At 52.3% G+C, this 19,020-nt stretch overlaps 1 long non-coding RNA gene across 6 annotated transcripts; it reads left to right on the forward strand.

Moving 5' to 3' along the window:
• The first annotated feature begins 113 nt into the window (after window positions 1-113).
• Window positions 114-18,738, forward strand: LOC308043932. Of its 6 annotated transcripts, none has more exons than XR_013922547.1 (11): window positions 114-224; window positions 1,008-1,122; window positions 1,667-1,852; window positions 7,361-7,458; window positions 8,920-9,737; window positions 10,540-10,659; window positions 12,369-12,734; window positions 13,594-14,529; window positions 14,711-14,795; window positions 15,008-15,165; window positions 15,939-18,738. It is a non-coding gene; the product is annotated as an uncharacterized lncRNA (long non-coding RNA). The 6 variants fall into 6 exon arrangements; XR_013922548.1 differs by having other exon boundaries at window positions 119-338; XR_013922549.1 differs by having other exon boundaries at window positions 119-338; window positions 15,008-15,138.
• Window positions 18,739-19,020: the final 282 nt, after the last annotated feature.

Consider the following 19,020-nt stretch of genomic DNA (forward strand, 5'->3'; position numbering starts at 1 on the left):
CATTGGTCGGCTCTGCCGCTCGCCGGGCTGGTGGGGGCGGGAGCTTAGCGCTGGTTGGCTGCCGGGCGCGGTGGTGGTGGAGGGCATGCGTGGGGCACCGGTCAGTCGGCGCGGGGGGCGCGGCGGAGAGCGGCCGTTGAGAGGAAGGAGGCGACATGGCTCCTGGAGGCTCGGTGGTGAAAACGGGCGGTGACGAAACCAGACCTGCTGAGCAAAGCCTACCTGTGAGTTACAGCGTGCTTCAAAGGGGAGCAGTGGGACTGACACCTCAGGGCTGTACTTGCAGCTTTGTCCGAAGAGAAACTGAGGCAGCGCGGTGACGTGAGGCCCGGTGAGGGGTGAGTTTGGACAGGCCGCAGCAGTTAAATAAACCATAGCTTTTGAGACAGATTTCTGTGGCTCACAGATTTGCTAAGCATCTAGTAAAAATTCTCTTCAAGCCTTTCTTTTCTTGGTTATTCCTATTTTAAGTGAGCTATGTAATTTTATTTTAATCACTGCCTGGATAGGAAGACATTCTACAGGAGTACTTGTATTAATTTACCAGAGGTCTTGGTTGCCTCAGAAGTTACTGCCCTTCTCAGCTTTGCTTCTGAGGTTTCACAGGGCAATAAAGCACCTGTGCTGGGGCAGGCTAAGTTTCCTTTGTGCTAGAACAGACAAGTATTCCCATCAGTTTCTGTGAGTCAACCTATAAAGTGTTTCATAAATGAGTGTTTAATTTCCTTTGCAAAACATGTCTGTGTCCTTTGTACACTTTTTTTCCTTCCCCCCGCCCAAAAGACATGTCACTTGTTAACATCCCAGCACTGAGCATGGTGCAGTGTGGCCTAAAGCAGTAACATAGTACAAATGTAGAAGAACCATAGCTGTATGTGCTCTTTTAAAAAATCTGGCTATTTAAGGATTAATCCTATTGTTGATATTGCCTTTTCATGAATTCTAGAGACCATTGTTATCTTCCTCTTCCCCCTTTATTGGTAAAATTATGCTTTGGTTACTAATAGGTCACAATTAGGTGTTGATTCAGGAGGCTATTGACCCTGCTGGAGGAAAGCTGTAAATAAAGTGAAACTGATGATTTCTGAAGTACTGCGATACCGACTGCATCTCCAGTTTCCAGTAAGTTGTTCTGAGTAGCATTTGGGAAATGTATAACAGGAAGGCCTAATTGAAGGAACTGAAAACTGACTAAAGGAGGTTAATACAATTTTTAATAGCCAAAAGAAAATTAGGCATCTTTTTTAAGTAGAAATTAAATAATTTCTTAGCTTTTATGTAATTCAGATTAAGATAAATCAGTCTTTATTGTCTGAAAGATAATATTGAAAAAGGTTCTTAAGAAGCACTCTTGACCTTGCTCAGCTGTGCTTATAATGCAGATAAATCTGTATCGATCACTGAGTCAGTTGTGTGAACACACAAGGTCAGCGATGAGGGTATCGATGTTGGCCGGCACGAACAGGTCCCTTCTCAGGCTGGCCAGCAGCATTGCCGTGCCGGGGGGCAGCTGCCGGGCTGTGGGCCGGGGGCTGCGGCTGTTTGGGGCGCTGCCCCCGCTTTGTTTTCCTAGGGGAGCCCCCCCCCGTTTTGGGGGGTGGTGGTACGTGCACGTGTAAGTGACACGATGTTCCCAGCTGCTTTGTTCTCTGCCTTGTTTTTTCAGACGCCTGTCCCCGTTTTCTCGCTTTTGAAGAGAAGCTGCCAAGTTAACGTATGCTGCGCTGAAGTTATAGAAGATGTAGCCCTCCTTAAGCGGTTGACGTGCGGGAAAGGCTTTCTGACCGCCTGCACGGCGAGGGGACGTTTTTCGCCTTTCCGATCCTTCTGCACGACAAGAGGGAGACGGAAGGTTAAGTAACACGTTGTTTAGAAGCTGAGAGCTTAGTTTGTATTTAACTAAGAATTCACAGATGCGTGGTCAGCGAGAAACTAAAGGGTTATAAGTAAGCTCATGAAATGAAGTAAAAAACGCGGCTTAGCCTTGGTTTTTGACTATGCACTGGAACGGCAATAACTACAGCAGAAGCTGCCGCGGCTTTAACGCGCAAGGGGCGTGAGCGTTGCGAAGCCGCCTGCGTTGCAGAGTGTCCTGATTGCGGTGCTGAGTGTTGGATAGATTGGAGCTGCGTAGCGGAATTGTTTTGTTTTGGAGAGGGTGGGATCAAGTTGGAGCACAGCTTGTGAGGGCGGTGTGTCGTGGGTAGGCTTTAGTATTATGCGTGGAGCGGTGCTGTAAGCGTTGCTAGTTATTGCCTGTCTTTGTTCCAAGATGAGCCGCGTCGTTCTGCGTGACGCGTAACGGGAGGACGGCGTAGGAGCGTCATTGTGAAAAAGAGCCCGTTGGTGGGTATTTTAGCTGGCAGGAAAGAGATTGGGGAACCGCCCGCTGATAATGCGAGTAGAGCAGCCTCGATGAGATGTGATGAGCAGAGGCCGTTGTATAAAGTGTACAAGGAAGGAAAGGCTGCGGGCAAAGCGCGGCGCTGCAGCCGGCCGCCCCAGGGCGGTGCCGCGGCGCGCCTCAGTGCTGCCGCCCTGTGGCGCAACTCGGGTACTGCAGCGCACGGCCAGTGGGCAGAGCCGCTGTTGGACCCGCAGGGTTCGCAGTCAGGTCTCTGCGTGTCAGCGTCCGTCCCCGCGACGGGGGCCAGGTCCCCATTTGTGTGAAAACGACATCCCTCCCTCGATGGCTCCTTAGAAGGGTTAATCCCAATCCTGGTTTTTTTTTTTGGCAGCGGCGGATCTGTGACCTCGCGGGAAGCCCAGGCTGCTGCGCAGAGCTCGTGGGGAGCGGGAGCTGTGGAGGCGGGGCCTCGACGAGCCAGAGCTGCGGCAGACAGACGGGGCGCGCTGCCCGGGGGCCGCGTCAGGCGGAGCCGAAGTGACCCGCGGCAACAACGAGCGGGAGCCGCTCGGAGCTGGAGCGGCCGTTGGCCGGGCTGTCCGCGGGGAGGTGAGCGCGGGGAGCCCGGCCTCTCTCTCCCTCGGGGATCAAACCCGCGCCCGTCCGTGCCCTTCCCAGGGGCAGCGGTGAGGCGGGGTCCCCCGGCTCTCCTGGGGCGGCCCCACTGCGAGGGGGCACGGGCGAGGCGGCAGCGCCTCCTCGGTGCCGGGGGGCAGAGGGGAGAGAGACCTGCCGGCCGGAGCTGCGGGGTGCGCGGCCCCTCGGGCAGGGTGCTCCCGGTCTCTTGGCCGCAGGCTGGGGGCGGCAGACGGGTTCAGGCGCTTTGGCCTGCTTTTTTGCCGGCGTCGCCTTCTGGGTGCCGTGAAGAAAATCCCGCGCGGTTGATTCCGCTCGCTGCTCAGGAGATTCCGCGTCTGGGGCCGTGGACCGAGGAAGAACGTTTGCGAGTTGGAGGACGCTACAAGATATTCCCCGTGGAAGCCAGAGAAGAGGCAAATTGGCTGCCAGTGGAGTTGTGTTCCGTGCAGTCTCCAGTTTAGGGCGTTCAGTTTGTCCTTCCAGAAAAGGAGCAGTCATTGGTAGGAGTGGGAGAGGCTTTTAAGTGCGTGATCAGAATTGAACGCGGAGTGGGCGTTTTCTCTTCCCCAGGGAGAGGCTGTGCTTCAAGAAGAATTTGTTTCCTCAGGGAAGTGCAAGTCCGTGTGCATAAGACAGCCAAAAACCCCAGCCTGGTCAGGTTCTGCGTGTGCGTCTGTCAGACGGCTGCTTGACGTTGCCGAGTTCCCAGCTGTGCAGTTGTACCGGCGAAGGGCAATGCAAGACGGAAGGGTTTTTTGTGGTGCGGAAAGCCAGGGGAGCGCGGTTTCTTGTTCCCTTTGAGACGCGGCTGCTGGAAGCCGCACGGCGAGCAGGGGGGGGGGTGAGGATGCAGAGCGGGCCAATCAGATGGCTCGGGAGGGCTGGAGGGGCGGGGCGCTGATAGGCGGGGAGAATGGCAGTTGATGGTCGTAGGCAGCCAATCAGGATGGCGGGGGGGCGGGCGTTGAGGTGTCCATCGTGCGCATGCCCAAATTGCGCAGTCCTCAGTCAGGTCGGACGCTGAGGCGGGCACCTGGGCGCGGCCCGCGGGAAGGCGCATCCAATAGGAGGGCGGTGCGGTGGGGTGGAAAGCAGCCAATCAGAGCGCGCCGATTCAATCCGCTTTGAACAGCTGCCTGCCTGGCTAACGCGTCCGCGGTGTGTCGGGGCGGGTAGCGGGAGTTAACGGGGAAACGGGGGTCGGGGCGAGGGAGGGGAGGCTGTGGAGCGCTCATTTTGGCCTCTCCGTCCCTTTTGCCTCTCTCCCCCTCTCTCTGGGTCACCTTGTCTTGCTCCCTGTCACTGTCTTTCTCTGATAAGCTGGCCTGCTCTTTGCCCTCCTTTTTTTGTGGAATCACAGGCTCATTCTGCTTGGAGAAGACACGTGCAATTTTAAATTTGGGGTTGACCTCTAGGGTTTTTTTCCCCCATGAGTGTAAATGGATGGCACGTTGTCCTGTGGCTCAATCCCCGTTCTGTTCCGTGGAGTCTTCAATTTAGGATGTTCAGGTAAGAAAGGTTGTCCTTCCAAAAAAGGAGCAGTCATCGGTAGGCCTGAGAGAGGCTTTTAAGTGCACGATCAGAATTGAAGCCAGATTGCACTCGACGTTGCTGCTGTGTGGTTCTTGGCTGTTTTTCGCTTTGAGAGGCGGCTGCTTGCGCGGGAGGGCTGGAGGGCTGGGAGGGCGGAGCGCTGGTTGGCTGCTAGGCACGTCAGTCGCCACTCTGTCCGCCTATCAGGTGGCCAGAGGGGCGGGCGTTGAAGTGTCCGTACTGCGCATGCGCCAAAGAGCAAGCGCTGATAGGCGGCGAGAGAGGTGATTGACGTGTCCCAGGCAGCCAACCGGGACGCGGCAGGGGGAGGGTGCTGCAGGCTCCCTCCTGCGCATGCTCAAAACGCGAGCGCTGATAGGCGGCAAGAGCGGTGATTGACGTGTCCTAGGCAGCCAACCGGGACGCGGCAAGGGGCGGGTGCTGCGGTCACCCTAGTGCGCATGCCCAAAACGCGAGCGCTGATGGGCGGTGAGAGAGGTGATTGACGTGTCCTAGGCAGTCAACCGGGACGCGGCAAGGGGCGGGTGCTGCGGTCTCCCTCCTGCGCATGCTCAAGCCGCGGGCGCCTCGCGGCGTTGGCGGGGCGGCGGGGGGGGGGGGGGGGGCGGGTAACCGGGAGCGAACGGGACCGGGGCGGCTGCGGAGCGCTCGCTGCGGCCGGCGGCCGGGCATCTGGAGGCAGGCGGCTCCGGGCCGCCCTTCGTGAGGCTCCCCGGAGGCGGCAGAAGGGCAGAGGGGAAGGAGGCGACAGCCGGGGACCTCCCGCCGCGGGGGTCTCCGGGGCGCGGCGGGTGTCGGTGCCCGCGGAGCCCGGCGGGACGGCGGGAGAGCGCGAGGGGAGCGGAGCGGAGCGGCGAAAGAGGCGGCAGGTGAGTGCGGCCGCGGCGGGGGTGACCGGGGTGCCGTTCCGCTTCCCCCCCCCGCCGAGCTGGCGAAGCTGGTGGGAGGCGCGTGTGGGACCCTGCGGGCAGGTGCGCTGAAGGCTGGCGGTCTGGAGCCGCGTCTCCCTCCGGCGCGGCGCCCGTGCCCGGTCCGGCGGTCCCTCCGGGAGCGGCGCAGCCCCCGTTAGCCGGGGGGACGTTGCAAAGCAGAGCTAAGGCGCGGTTGCAGGCTCGGTGGCGTGGCGAGCGGGGCGCCGCTTCGGCGGGAGCTCGGGGCGAGGCGCGGCGCGGCGGGTTCTGTGTCCCGGTGGCGCGGCTGTGGCGCCGCGGCTGTCTGTGCGCTTTTTTGTTTGGTGGCGTTTGTTTTTTGGGTTATTGTTTGGGGATTCCCGCGCCACGCGGCACGAGCGCTCGGCCGGGGCTGCCGCGGCGGGTCTCAGTGTCGCCGTCCTGTGGGCAAAGCGCGGTACTGCAGCCGGCCGCCCCAATGCGGTGCCGCGGCGCGCCTCAGTGCTGCCGCCCTGTGGCGAAACCCGGGTACTGCAGCGCACGGCCAGGGGGCAGAGACGCCGGTTGACCCGAAGCGCTCAGAAGTGCCAGGTAAGTGCCAGATAAGAAACACAAGCAGTCCGAGGTGCCCGATAAGAAACAAACGTCAGAACCGGTAGGAGCTGCGGCTCCACAGCTCTTTCAGCGTTGATCGTATGACGCTGATTTTGATGCTAGTCATTCTTACTTGCATTATGCTACAGTGTTCTGTTTGGTGCTGCTCTCGCGTAACAAATTAGTTTATATCTATAGTAAAAAATAATGTGTGCTACTTAATCCGCCTGGTAGTAATGTAATGATAAAAATGTTAAAGTGGAAAGAAGTGAAATTATTTAGGCGTGAGCAATAACTAAATTTCATTTCAGCTATTACTTGGTGAACTAGGCAGCGGTTATTCCCAATCTGAATCCTAGTTTAAAAAGCGCATTGTTTGGAATTCCTTTTAAATGATAAAGGCGGAAAACTGATGTGGAGTCATTGGTAGCTACATTTGAACAACCTGTACACCCACAGTACTGCCCCACAGCACCATATAGCTCCTGTACTCTGCCCCATACATCCACAGCAGTGCCCCACAGCACCCCATAGTGACTCTGTTCTTCCCCATAGACACACAGTGCTGTCCCACAGCACCCCGTATCTTGTTCACTCTGCCCTATAGACCCACAGTGTAACCCCACAGCACCCCACAGTTCCTCTGCCCTACAGATCAACCGCACAGGGCTTCACGAAAACCAACAGTGTCTGGCAGAGCCCGACAGGAGTGCAGGTGCTGTCACTTCAAGTGAGATTCCAGGTGATTTGATCGGGGTGGTGGGTGGGCCTGGGGTGATTGATCCCTCCCCTTCCCAGGGGATTGTAGGAAGGGGTGGGCGGGGCTCAGGGTATTTGAGCCCCAGTCCCCGGGGAGGGAGCTCATTCAGCTCCAGGACCGCTTGGGTGCTGGTTCTCTGCTGCTCTTTCGGCAGCTTTTGAGCTGTTTCAGCTACGTGGGCAGACGTCTTAGGAGAAGCGGAGGTGTCCGTTTGAGGCAAGAGCTTCGGGCGCGGCAAAGGTTCAGTAGCAGCTGTAGTAGAAAGGTTGTTTGTCATTATGTTTCATTGGCTGATTCAGTTCCGGGTGCTTTGCATTTTCCAGTAATTCCTGACTATGATGAAGATGGAGTGTTGTGTTTTGGTTTGCATTGCTGTATTAATAGCTGTTAATATAATCTCCTCTCCTAGAAGAGTGTTTTGTTTCCAGGACCTTTGCAGCGTGCAGCGGCCCCTGGTAGATCGTTCAAACGTACCTCCCGGAGCTGAGCCAAGGCGAGCAATGACTTGTAGACTGCTACCGATAAATATTGTTCGGGTGCCTAATCGTAGGCATGTCCTTGCTTTCCTTATTGTAGGTGATGATGGAGAAAGTGAGAGCTGCAGGAAGATCCCCGTTAGCCCACGTGGCGTTTTCCTCTGTTGAAGATGGATCTGGTCCCTTGTCCCTCTAAAAGTTAAGTGGAGGCACGAGGGCTGGGAAGGGGCTGGGAACTGCAGGGAGGGTTTAAAGTTCTCAGGCAGAAAAGGGCAGTCCAGGAGCAGTCCCCTTTGGGCAGATAAACGGGGTCAGGGAACTTTACAGCGCCACGCCAGCGTGCGCCGGGCAGGGCAGCTCCAGCCCGCGTCTGTTGTCGCGTAGTTCGGGAAGCGCGCCTCGCGCCTGTCAGACGATCCTGGGCTATCGTTGCGCTCCAGGGGCACGAAAGCCATTTCAAGCGCCATCCCGGGGTCTGGCAAGCCGGTGCCGATCGGGGTAGCACCAATCGGGTGCTGGTTTTCTTGTATCGACAGCCGAAAGGGTGCACGGTTCTTGCATCTTGAACGTTTCCGGTCAGTTGTGTTTTATGGTGTAGTTCTGGGCTGCGACAGCAGCTCTGCTCTCTACCCATCCAGTCTAAGGGACTGGCACTTCTTCCCAGCATCTTGAAGGTTTTAAGTCTTGCAGCAGCTTCTCTGTGCGTTTGCGCCAGAGCTGCCGTCTCATAAGGGGTCCTCACCAAGGAGGAGCAGTAGATGTGGTGCCCCCGCCCTGGGAGGTAGACCTGGGGGCCCCCGCCCTGGGAGGTAGACCTGGGGGCCCCCGCCCTGGGAGGTAGACCTGGGGGCCCCCGCCCTGGGAGGTAGACCTGGGGGCCCCCGCCCTGGGAGGTAGACCTGGGGGCCCCCGCCCTGGGAGGTAGACCTGGGGGCCCCCCCCCTGCGAGGTAGACCTGGGGGCCCCATGGTAGGGTTAACCCTTAGAAGGGTTAATCCCAATCCTCGTTTTTTTTGGCAAGCCGGCCCTCGGCACCTCTCCGGTGGCCCCTGCGCAAGGAGCAGGCTCAGGCAGGGGTGAGCTACGGTGCTAACGGCCGCTGAAGTGAATTTCTCAAATAAAATGGGTAGAAGTCAGCCAATACCTTTTTCAAATAATATGAGTTTGTCTCTACCTCTATGACTAGTTGAAAGTATTCGAGTCAACATAATGTATACATTAAAGACAAATAAAGGCATTACTGATGTTATACTTGATATGTATGGATATTTTTTCCTGTTTCTTCATAGTGGTCCAGACAAACTCAACAAAACACAATAGCAGAGTGTGAGTCAGTGCACCTGGAGCCGGATCATGTCATCTTGATCTTTATCACAAGAGTCGTGTGATTCAATCAGACTAAAAGAATATCGCTGAATTGATATATGTCCACCTGTAAAATAATCACTGCATGCTTCGGTACAGTCTGTATAGTTATGACAACATAGTTTAGATAGCAGCAATTTTTAACCTGTTTTTTTTTCCTGGTAAATAATTTGTAGAGATAGAATGAATGAAGAAGATGAGCAAAAGTTTCACCAAGTAATTGTGTTCATTAAAAAAAATAGATTTTGTTACAATTTCCATTCAATTTCTGATCTCTTTACTTTTGTTTTACAGTTATCTCAAAATTCCTGGATACAGAACAACTACTTTCCATTTCAGCACAAGTTCCCAAGCAGGATACGATATGTTTTGAAATGCACCTTAGATGAGCAGTTACCTGGCTATATATAAATGTGGTACCTATGCATGATATGGCAGGAAAAAGGCTGCGCCTTACAAAGACACAGACTAATGTTGTCAGTCTGAGAGTATATCTTATTGTACAGCAGCAGGAGATTCTATAGGAGAACGTTAGAAACATTTGCGTTTGCTTCAATATCACGTATATCTTAATTTGTACAAACTGACTGCAAAACCTGTTGACTTTTTCATCACTCCCCACTCTCATTCTCTGTAAATGTTCATCCTGTTTGACAATACCAGGATGAGAGAGGAATTTTCTTCACATCAGCATAAAAGGAAAAAGTGTGTTAACAGACATTTACTCTCTTATTTTTGGAGGTTAATACAATTTTTAATAGCCAAAAGAAAATTTGGCATCTTTCTTACTAGAAATTAAATAATTCTTTAGCTTTTATGCTGGTGTGCCAGCATCATAGGGACTTACAGCTGTCACCGCTCCGTGTCTCCTCGCAGGCTGACGTACCTGCTTAGTAAATGATTTGTGTAATGCCAGTTAAAGCAACCAGGTACAGGCTCCAGCAGGATTTTGGTAAATGCAGAAAAATCTCTTTAATGACACGTCAGAAAGCTGAGTGTTTGTTGCTCCCAGCTTTCACTGCAGAGATCTGTAACACGAAGGAAGGATCAGGTGTGTGACTAAAGCTGGCTGGATGTCTTCGTGTATACAGAGGACCATGCACACCAAACTGGTAACTGCACTGTTTTCACTCGCAACTGGCCGCAATACAGCAGAGCATGTTATTCATGCAACAGACTGTTAATTCAAGTGCTAACTCCGTTGCTTTTATTAAATGCTGGATTGACCTATTCAGTATGTTCCACTGTCCAGACGAGTTTTCATTGCAGAACGTCCCCAGCTGTCACGTCCCGCCAGAGCTGTGTGTGGGGAGGTGACCCAGATTCACGGCCCCCTTAGAAAAGAGTATATGGGGTACTCAAGGACCGTAAACAAACAAACCCCAACACCTTTTATTTTGCAGCTTGGCCCAGGGTTGCAGGAAGATTCACACTACTTAAGCCAAATTGGTGAACAGTTTAACAGCCAAAGGATTTACAGAAAGGAGTTTTGTGACTGTAAGCCTTAGGTTATACTGCTCATAGAGGGAGAGCCAAAGAAATAGGGATATAGGAAAGGAAAAGAGAAGGAAAGAAAGAGAAGGAAATTGCATTGATGTATTGATAAAACACACTTGATTCCATAGCTGTATTTTTAGTTCATTCTCTTGTGCAGCTTTCTTATGAGCTGTTGGCATTTGAGCTGTGTGTCCTGTGTCTAATAGCAGATTTTGACCTGAGATGACAGTATAAGATTGGAATTTGCTTCAAATAAATGTATACATTTGCTTGTATCTGGCAGAGATTATTGCATTTTATGAGTAGCTTCCTATCCTGATGTATGGAGTATGAACATTATGAGCTTGCTTTATTTCTCCAAGTTGTGTAAAGTGACAGTATGTACTGTGCAACGATTAAATGGGTGTCTCATTTCAGAATAGTGTGTAAACTACTGAACAAGGCCCATGAGCGTGTTCATGGTCTGTACAAGCTCTGACTCTGTGTCGGTGCGGGATCTGCTGCTCTCATTGCCCACGCCTGCACTGTCTGATCATGGTAAGTTTCTCCATTGATTACATGATTATGGCCAGATAAAGACCCTCCTGTTGGAGAATATCCAGGCTGTTTGGTCCGGTTCCCCAACTGCTAAGCCCACACAACTTCTTTTTTTGGTCTCCGTAGGCTTTAGGTGAGTGTCTGATCTGTCATTGCTGGTTTTGTGCTGATCTTCTTTCTGTCTCCGTTCACTGGAATTACATCCTCCATTCAGCTGCTGCAGGTCTGCACAGCTGCTCTTTTCAAAACAGCCAGTTCAAGTGTGTTCTATTCAAAGAAAGAAGTCTTTGAACACACTGAGTTTACAGCTCTGGCCCGAAAGGGCACAGCTTAATACAGGTGGATCAACATTATGTAAATGCCATAGAACAAAATGTGGCTACTGTTGTTTATCTGCTACAATTTCTGTAGCATTTTTAGACAATTTTAGCAGTAGACTCGTGTAAGGAATCCAGGATCTCGTGCTTCCCTGCATATTGCGCCTTCTGCACGTTGTCTTCGATTAATGCTGACCTGAGGTATTTATCTGCAGTACAACACGGTGTAGATACTAAATCAGGTCTGGAAGCCATCTCAGGAGATGGATTAGCTCATCATTACATCAAAAATAGAAGAAATGCTACTTCCTTGTTTCTTGTGCTTATGTAATAAGGCACATATGTGGTAGTAACAGAGTTTGTGACCCCTGTACTTCATATGCTTATAGCAGTGTAAAAATAAGTTATTAAAATTAAACTGGCTTTCAGGTTTTCTGTTTTAATTACTTTTCCAGTTTGACTCTTTGTGCTTTTCTCTATCACTGGAGCCCAACCCCACTCACTGTCCCGCGACCGGGGACTCAGACAAGGGGACACAGACACGGGGGCGGCTGCACAGGGGGCTCAGCGGACTTGAGAACCGCTCAGCTGTGTGAGGATCAGACACTTACAAAGCAACTTTGGCTTTTAAATGACGAGGATGATGTGCTTTGTTTTGGAAGACATCAGATTTGGGATGTTAAGGAAGCTGTAACTACCTTGGTGTTTCCTTCTCCCCGCAGTCGGATTTCTGGTTCTGTCTGTCGAGCTGTGCTCCTGTCCCGCACCAAGTGCTGATCGTGGGGCTCAGGGCGGGGGGGGCAGGGAGGGCGGGGGTGTCCGTGGACTTGAATAAGTTTTGTTTGGGGTTTTTCAAACGCCTCTGTTGACACGTTGTATAAAAACTGATTGCTGCAGTGCTAATGAATGAACAGGAGGATGAACAACAGACTGCAGAAATGGTTTGGGTTTTGGTTTATTGAGAAATTATTATTTAACTCAAAAAGCAATAAGACCTTGCAGTGGTCTTCTAATACTTAGTGGTAGCTTTTTAATATACTGGTTTGGAACTTCAAGATTATATTTGATATTAAGTGGCTGTTCCATTGTGGAATATTGCAGGAGTAAACTCTTGCATTTTGGCATTCCTGGCAGATCTGCAGCTTGATAAAGACCTCAGGCTGTTTGGTTTAATCAGACTTTTGTACATCCCACCTTCACTAGTCAAAGCACCGGCTGCCAATGTGTTTTCTAGCATTGTCACTTCTTTCTGAACAAAGACGGCAGAGGCAGCAGCTCTACTGGTATCGCCTGTTTTATTTAAACATGGATATCTACAGGAACTTTAACTTGAAAGCTCAGAAAGCTGTGGTCTGTGGTATATCTTTGTAATGTTTGTAAATTCTTATGCAGATACTCTTATGGCAACGAGCACAGAACGTTTGTGAGTGTGAACTGCTGTGCAGTTGGAAGGAAGAAAGATGTGTGAGCTAAAGCGGCAGGAAGGCTGCAGCCGTGTAAGCCGGGGGTGCAACCGGCACGAACCGGGCTGCAGCGGCGGAGCCCTCGGTCCCTCGGAGCCCTCGGCGGGGCAGGCGCTCCCGGCCCCGCTGCCGCTGACCCGCCGGGGCCGGGGGGGGCGGGGCCCGGTGGCGGGCGCGGACGGGATTGGCTCCTGCGCCGGATGGGCGGGGCCACGCTGCGTAAGTGCGGGGGCGGAGGAGCGCGTGCCGCCGGTGCGGCGGCGGGAGGAGCGCGCGAGGAGCGGCGGGGCCGGCGGTGAGCGAGGGGCGGGCGGACACCGGGGAGACCGGACGGGGCCGCCCCGGTCCCGGCTGAGGGGGGAGGCTGGAGGGGGAGGGACGGGCTGGTTTGGGCAGGAGGAAGGCGAGGGGCAGGCAGCCGCAACAGCGCGGCCCCGGGCCGGGCCGAGCAAGGGGCGAGGGGGAAACACGCGGGGGCTATGAGGGAAGGGAGCCCCGGGCTGAGCGCTGCGCGGGGCTCGGGCGGGGCCGTGGGGCGGAGGGGGGAGCCCGTGGTGCCACAGGGCAGAGGGAGGAAGGCGAGCGGGAGGGGGCAAAGCCGGATCGGGAGGGGCCGGGAACGGGGGGAGCGGCGGAGGAGCCTGCGGGCGGGACGGCGCGGAAGGAGCTTGGGCGGGAAAGGCTGAGGGACCTCAGGGAGGGGGTGACATCGGGGAGGCTTTGGCGGGAAAGGCTGAGGGACCTCGGCGGGGGTGACATCGGGGGAGCTTTGGCGGGAAAGGCTGAGGGACCTCGGGGGGGGTGACATCGGGGGGGCTTTGGCGGGAAAGGCTGAGGGACCTCGGGGGGGTGACATCGGGGAGGCTGCAGGGGGCAATGCTGAGGGAGCTCAGGACGGGATGGCACTCAGGTCTGGTTTCAAAGGGAAATGCTGAGGTACCTTGAGGAACGGACGCTGGGCTGGGAGCTATGAACACATCAGACTGGTTAAGAGAGTGTTCATGACAGAAATTTGTGCAGTGAAGTATTCCAGCAAAGAGCGGGAGAAGAGCCAAACTTAGATCAGGCCTCCTAGGACGCCTGCAGGTTTGGGGACAGGGATGATGAGGTTGTTAATCTGGTCCTAACTTTTTCTTTCTCTCCCTCTCTTGCAGCACCTGACTGAATGGAGGAGCAAGTGGACGGGAAGTTCCTGCGCCACACACAGATCACATTTATTACTCTTGGCTTTAGAGACGTGGAGATCCAAACCATTCGCATTGTGCCTTGAAGCAGCCTGTGCTCATGCGCTTCTCCCAGGGAGAAGGCGGAATGACAGTGACTGGCCACGTTAAGCCGCAGGGTGCACACTGTGCAGCTGTCAAGCCCAGCTCTGCGTTAGCTCACACCTGCGGTTTTGCGCCGCACACGCACATTTGAGTTGTCGCTGGTTGTTGCAGCGTTTGGCTTTGGTGACGACAGCGTGTGTTTGTCAGCAGTTGGTGTAGGTGGGATCTGGAGGAGAAAGCGATATTTCCGTGCCAGAACTGATTGGTGTTTGCATGGTACTGTGGTGGTTGTTCCCGCAGGCGATGAGTGCTGGAGCATTATTGCAGGATGAGGGGATTTTGGAGGCTTGTCTGTGAGATGCACTAGAGGCAGCAGCTGAAAGGGAAAGGCTGAGTTTTGGAGAGTTTGTTGGTGGGTTTTGGGCGGTTGTCAGCTGAAGAGTTGGCTGTTTGCAGGTGAGGTGTAGGGCAGAGGGTGAAGCTGACTTTGCCTGGGCGGCGCAACTGGCTGGGTGTGCAGAGCTGAGGAGAGCGGGCTGCTGCGGGTGACCCTAAAGCTGGAGAACCAACCGGCAGCTCCAGCCGCTTCCACTGCCGGGCAGGGCCGTGCAGGCCAGTGCCCTGGGGCACAGCGACGTGACCCTCCGCAAGTACCAAAGAGCAGGTGAGGACCGTGGGCATTTGTACTGAGCTGTGACATCTCTAACCCGTGACACTGGAGTCCAGCAAGTACCAAAGAGCAGATGAGGACCGTGGGCATTTGTACTGAGCTGTGACATCTCTAACCCGGGACAGTGGGGTCCAGCAAGTACCAAAGAGCAGGTGAGGACCGTGGGCATTTGTACTGAGCTGTGACATCTCTAAGGCATGTGCAGGGGCCAGGGCCAAGGCAAGGTGGGCGCGCTGTGGGGTGTGGGGAGGTGTCAGCCCCCAGACTTGTCACCTGTCTGACTGTAATGCCCTTGGGCTGGTGTAGCTCAGTCCTCCGTGTGTTTCTCTTCAGGTGGAGCAGCGTGCAAAGGAAAAAGGAATCAGAGGAAGGTGGTGAGCCTGTGAGGAAGAGTGTAGCGAGTCTGGCGTGACTCACGGTAAGGTGCCATGAGAGGCAGTAATTACAATCTCAGGTTTGCATTTATACTCGCTATGATGCTTGCTCAAGCATTTGCTGATTAGCTAAGTTAGACATTACATAAGCGAAGTATTTTGTGTTCCCACCAAAGTTACTGCCAATAACACATCTTTTGTCTATCGTAATCTGTCCCTGCTGGTGTAGCTCAGTCCTTCGTGTGTTTCTCTTCAGGTGGAGCAGCGTGCAAAGGAAAAGCAAGGAAGGAGGCGAACCCATGAGGAACAGTGATGGATAAAGAGGCTTGGAGCGCACCTGCCAGGCAGGAGGGATCAGGGAGGAAGACACCGGTGGTGGAACTGCAGGTCAGGAGAGCTCAAGGAGGGAGAAAGGTGACTGTGGCCGTATGGGTTTTTCTAGCTCACACACCAATGAAAACAGTTTGGATAATAAAAGAAATGTATGCAAAACCGATAAGTAAAGGCAGAGGATGTTTATATGCTATGTATGGGATAGACCTGAAGGTATATTTATTCCTACAACAAAGGAGAATTCGCAATGGTAATTAACTGAGGATGTGAATTTCCAGATTGCATTGGCAACATACGCAGGGAACGTACCAGTTTATTACCCTCAACATAAACTGTGGGCTGAAATTGGTAATTTACCGTTGTGTAGCAAATGCTGCTGTCAGCAATGACCAGTAAGCAACAAGACTGTATTTACTGATGCCTCTGGTCGCTCATGTAAAGTTGTAATGACATGGCTAAACTCAGATACCCAGTGCTGCAAACACAAGGTAGAAAAAGAGACCAAGGGTCAAACAAGTTCTTGAGCTGCCAGCTGTTAGGATCGCTTTGAGGTGTTCTGTAACGAGCCTTTGAATGTTGTCACTGCCTCATATTATGCAGCTGGCATACCTAACCGCCTGGAAGCTGCTTTTCTTAAGGAAGAAGATAATCCTTTTTCGATGGCTGAATTGAGAATGCTATGATTTCTAATGATTCATAGACATCATCATTATTATGCAATGCACACTCGCTCTCGCACGGCCCTTCCAGGACCGCTTGCGGAAGGCAGTAGGAGGGCCGATGCACGAGCTGTGCCGCTCACTGTGCCTAAAGCCTTGGAGCAAGCTAAATGATCACATAAATTCTTTCACCAGAGTGCAAAGGCGTTAAAACGACAACTTCAAATGACAGTGGATCAGGCCAGGAGCGTTCTTATGTCCTGCCCTGATTGCCAACAGTTGGCACCCGCGCCATCCACAGAGGGTGTTAATCCAGGAGGGGTTACTGCCAATGAAGTGCGGCCAGCGGATGTAACGCATTGTTCTGAATTGGGTAAATATGTGTGTGTTTCTGTAGACGCTCATTCCAGATTTCTCGTTGCTGCTGCACGCGCTGGTGAAAGAGCACGAGACGTCTGTAACATTGGTTGGCATGTTTTGCTGTTTGAGGAGTTCCACGATCTGTAAAACCAGAGGAAAGCGGAACGCACGCTCGATTAGAGGAGCGATCCCCCAGCGCGCTGTATTAAAAGTGCCTGCTGTTTAACACTTTCAAAACAGTGTTAGAGTCTGTTTGCCGACTTTTCGGTATCATTTCTGGCCACGAGGATGGATAATCTGCCTGACCTCCCGTGGATCCCAGGATCTCTGGGACCTTGTGCCGCCACCGGGGAATTCCCGGAAGGGACCACAGCTCCTCGGACCAGCTCGGGACGCGGGTAAAGCCCCATCAGTGAGATCAGGCACTTTCGTTGTCTGGCTGGGTTGTGACGCTGCCTACGCGAGACGTGGGCGACACCGGCGCGTGGGGTCTGCGCATTCGCGTCTGCGCATTTTGGTGAACTGGGAAACTTAAAAAGAAATGAAAAGTTAAAGAGGAAAATGAGAAAACAATAAATAAAAGAGAAAAACGAGGGAACAGTAATTTGGTAAAGCTGCCTTTAGTGATTTTGCTGGTATTGCCTTAGCAATTGTATGATTGTGTCTTCAGTGACCTGTTGTTGTTGTTACTTGTGTCTTGGGTGATTTTATAGTCCAATACTTACGGTTCACCAATTGTCTGTTACTGTGATTGTGAAGTAGGTGGTGGTACAATTGACAGGAGGGATTTGGAAGAAATCCCCCCCGGGTTGTATTTCGTGACATTGGAAAAGGATCGTTTGACTCTCTGGGGAACAGCAACCGGGGGGAATCTGATTAAATATTGTAATTAATGGTGGCCACTGCAAATAATATTTATATGCTGCACAGGTCTAGGTGGGTATACTTTGGGATGTGTAGTATAGTACTGCACTACATGTAATATATAATAAGATATATATTTTAAATCATATATTGCTTATTACATAATGTGTATTACACAATACATAATGTTACATATGCACTGTATTTATCCCCGTCAGATCCATTTGTTTTGAAAAAGGATAATCAGAAATTGAAACCAGTACAAGGTTTGTTGAAGAACAGCTATTGGTGTAGAGTACACAGAGATGAGATCAAAATTGTCCCTCGGTCAGTCCAGGGTGGCATCCTAATGTCTTTATATCGGGGGACAGGCTGCATTGGTATGGACTGTGCATTTTATACGGGATTAGACACGCTGCACCTAAGCTGTAAATACACCAAAACCTTCTGAGATTAAACAGGATCGTGAGGAGTCTCCCACTGAGTTTTTACACCGTCTTAAACCGACAGCTCAGAAATATATTAATATAGATCCTGACTTGGAGAACAGAGAAATAGAATTCTTAGTTGACTGGGAGCTCATTATTCTGTGTTAAACACTATGCAGGGAATATTAAGTAGCGATTCTGTAACAGTTACGGGTGCCATGAAAAGTGCGAAACACGGCCCTTTAACCCGCTGCTTAGAATGTTTGTATGTGGAGTCTGTAGTTATTGATTGTGTACCATGTGTCTTCTCTTGTGCACAATGATGGTTGAAAAAAGCTTTAATGGTGCAATGGCTGTGCAGTTACACGCTGCTATGGCTGCAGTTGTTAAACAAGAAGGGGAGATGTGGCAGGGTTGTGACATCAGGCCTGAGAAACTGCAGGAGTCACAGTGTGAGAACAAGCGCTGGTGGAACAACAAGCAGCAAAGACTGTGTGGGACATGAACCATCAGGGACAGAGGGACTGATACGGGATTGGTACATCAGGGACAGAGACTGATACGGGATCGGTACATCAGGGACAGGGATCTATACGGGATCGGTACATCAGGGACAGAGGGACTGATACGGGATCGGTACATCAGGGACAGAGGGATTGATACGGGATCGGTACGTCAGGGACAGAGGGATTGATACGGGATCGGTACATCAGGGACAGAGGGACTGATACGGGATCGGTACATCAGGGACAGAGGGACTGATACGGGATCGGTACATCTGGGACAGAGGGATTGATACGGGATCGGTACATCAGGGACAGAGGGACTGATACGGGATCGGTACATCAGGGACAGAGGGATTGATACGGGATCGGTACATCAGGGACAGAGGGACTGATACGGGATCGGTACATCAGGGACAGAGGGACTGATACGGGATCGGTACATCAGGGACAGAGGGACTGATACGGGATCGGTACATCAGGGACAGAGGGATTGATATGGGATCGGTACATCAGGGACAGGGATTGATACGGGATCGGTACATCAGGGACAGAGGGATTGATACGGGATCGGTACATCAGGGACAGGGATTGATACGGGATCGGTACATCAGGGACAGAGGTACGTGATGTTTCAAATGCAAACCTGAGTTTGTATTAAATGTCTCTTTGCATCTTAAAGAGAGTCTGTGCCTCATCTGCTACACCCCTTTATCTGTTTCCCAAATTGCGATTTAAACACCATTGTAAAAATAAAGCTTTCCCCCCTTAATTTTTGTCACATATTGTAACTAGAATTAATAGAGATCTTGAAGCCCATGCTAGCTAAACTGGAGAAAAGACAGCAGCCATGTGTATGTTTAAATAAAGACTAAATCAAGTCTGCTAGCTCATTATCTTTAAGCGTTTCACTGTGATCACCTCCCTCCCAAGGTTTTGTGTCTGTTGTATCAGGGCCTGACACCCACGGGCACAGTGGATGAATCACCACGGGCACAGCACCAGAACCCGCCTGTTCGTGTCCAGGATACCCACTGCAGCAGACACTGTTGGTAAAAGAGCACATCATGGAACTGAAAAAACGTCTAATTGTGTCATCATGCACATTCACTGCTCTTTTTT

Source organism: Nesoenas mayeri, assembly GCF_963082525.1.
Source record: "Nesoenas mayeri genome assembly, chromosome: 10".
NCBI lineage: Eukaryota > Metazoa > Chordata > Aves > Columbiformes > Columbidae > Nesoenas > Nesoenas mayeri.